Source organism: Morone saxatilis, unplaced genomic scaffold (genome assembly GCF_004916995.1).
Source record: "Morone saxatilis isolate NCDOM2014 unplaced genomic scaffold, NCSU_SB_2.0 Contig7, whole genome shotgun sequence".
In the NCBI taxonomy this organism is placed as follows: domain Eukaryota; kingdom Metazoa; phylum Chordata; class Actinopteri; family Moronidae; genus Morone; species Morone saxatilis.
In genome coordinates this window covers 3,109,794-3,112,328 of record NW_023340246.1, presented here as the reverse complement: position 1 = coordinate 3,112,328, position 2,535 = coordinate 3,109,794, and positions in this window count along the sequence as shown.

Genomic DNA, 2,535 nt, shown 5'->3' with positions numbered 1-2,535 from the left:
TGTGACATCGCAAATAGTTTGGAAGTCCATCCTGGTCCAGTATCAACTTGTACAGTGTGATCCACCAGACTTTACAGGATTTAGGATAAGATTAAGTATTTTAATGTGGAAATGATACTTTTCCATACATGTCTGAAGGGAATCTTTAAAGAGTAACTTAACACTAAATGTTTTTGAGTTAGTAAAGTGAGTTAGTAAATTATAGTGACATATAGAAGTCTTATCTGGAGTTGAGAATTGAAGAGAGATCATGTGAGCCAACATGCGGAAATTCTGAAAAATGTTTCAAGGTGAACACAGTGAAAAAAGAAACAACTTCTTAGTCTTGTATTGCAATTTTTATTTAATTTGCTCAAACAAAACATATGTTAGCATGTAAGAAAAGACTAATTAACATGAGAACAGTATGGTACAATGCAGATGATAAAAGAATAAGTCTGGAAACCCATCCGCGAAACTTGCTTCAGCCAAATTACTCTTCGCAAACATTCCTTCAAATTCTTTCAGTTCCCTCAGCAGAAAACTGGGTTTACGGACAAAGATAAACATTTCCATCAGCAATCATGACATCGACATGGAGCGGACCTCACTGCAGAGGACAAAAACTGATTTCCAAGCGTGTGAAGAAAGCCAAGCTGCTGAACACAAACAGTCTCTGTGACATTTAAATGGCATGAGGGGACACAGAACACTGCAGCCAGACTCATCTGGACTTCCAAACAGGACTTTAGCTTCAGAAAAATCATCTCAGAACCCTTATAGGCCTCATGTCTCAAAGGTTTGATTGTACTTCTGAGCTGTAAGAAAAGCAACCTCACAGCCGTATGGAAATAAATCACATTTACTGTATGTAAAAAAAGAAAAACAGAAAGCAAACAAAGAAGATGTTGGTGCAAAGATGTTTTCTTGGTGGGGAACAGTACCAAGGTCATTAAACTCTCCCTTCAAATCATCATGACCATGATAGAGAAAAAAGAAAGACAAACAAAAATAACAACTGCATGTGATCATAACGACAGTCCCTAGATATTATTACTAGTCATCTTTAAATCTTTGACATATTAAATGCAACTTCGGAACAAGGCACAAACCACATAGCTTCACAAAGAGATCAACTTTTCTCAATCAAAACAATTCACCTGCCGTCACGTCCAAAGGACTGACGCAGACACACATCTTCCCTCTTTTTAGCTCTCTTGACAAAATGATACAAAAATAAGAAAGGCGACTTTGTTGAGAGTGATTATGTTTAGCAGGAGACTGCCGAGTTGAATCCTTTGGTGAGATAGCCACACTGTTGGCGACAGAGGCTCTAAGCAACTGTTGTCAGAGTATGTTGGATTGCTCTGCGGGTTTTTGTCTTAAAGTGCAATCGATGCTGTGTAAACACTCAGTACAGGGAACCTCATGGCTGGGTGTTTCCATAAAAAAAAGTGGATGAAAAGACAAACTCGATGAAACAGACCTGAAATCTGAAAAGATGCCAAGAATCCCTGTCCACACTCAAACCAAAGGATTACAGCATCTGTATGTCTGAACCAGAATTTAATTAACTTTGATACTCATCTCTGGATTTAACAGATCTGGCCCGATCCGAAGCAAACGAGAGAAACTGAAAGTCAGATCAGTGATATCTCATCTTTTGTAGTTATAAGTTAAGTTATAACATCTGAGCCCTTGAACACAGTTGTGTTGTATGTGAACAGCCACAGACAGTCACTGATTAACAAACCTTTCTCTAGGACACAAGTAAGGCATGATGGGAACTCCTTAGCTTGGTCCCCGAATCATAACTTAAGAGACACTCCACCAACAGAACTGTGACATTAAGAGTGAACCCTGGTGATAGTATGCACACTGTATTGCCTTGTTAGTTCTCAATTTTGATGCATGTAACAATCGAGACATCACGAATATTCACATGGCAGACGCAAAATCACAAAGCATCCTTTTACAGCTTGTTTTGGATCAGCTTGGAAATCCTTTAGAAAGTCAAAAGGTTTGTTTTCACGAGCCGAGCAGACCCTACTGTAGTCCTACTGTCCCTCCTCAGGATCAGAATTTCTAAGCCCCGTCCCTTTTTACTGTGCTCCAATAACAGTTGAGCAAGTCTCGGTCAGAACCTCAGCCAACTTTCTCCTTTCCTGTACTTAGATATGCTAGATGCTAGGCTAATCTATATTGCAAAACAGATAAAAGCGACTTAAATATAGTCACATCTTACGTTAGCCAGCTAACTAATGTTAAAAACGCTAGCTAACTAGCTTCCTAATCTACATGAATCATTAGCTTGCTAGTTAGCAAAACATTAACTAACTAGCTAGCAAATGTACATCAATTGTTAGCTAGCTAGTTGCATCTGAAAGGTAAAAGCTAATTTTAGCAAAATGCAGGCTAACTAGCTAGCTAATTTAAATCAAACATTAGTAAATTAGTGAGCTAGCATTTTGCTAAAATTAGCTAACTTAAGATGTGACTATACTGATATGTCTATGTAAGTTTCTTTCTTTTAGCCATCTTCAAAATGTGGTTGTC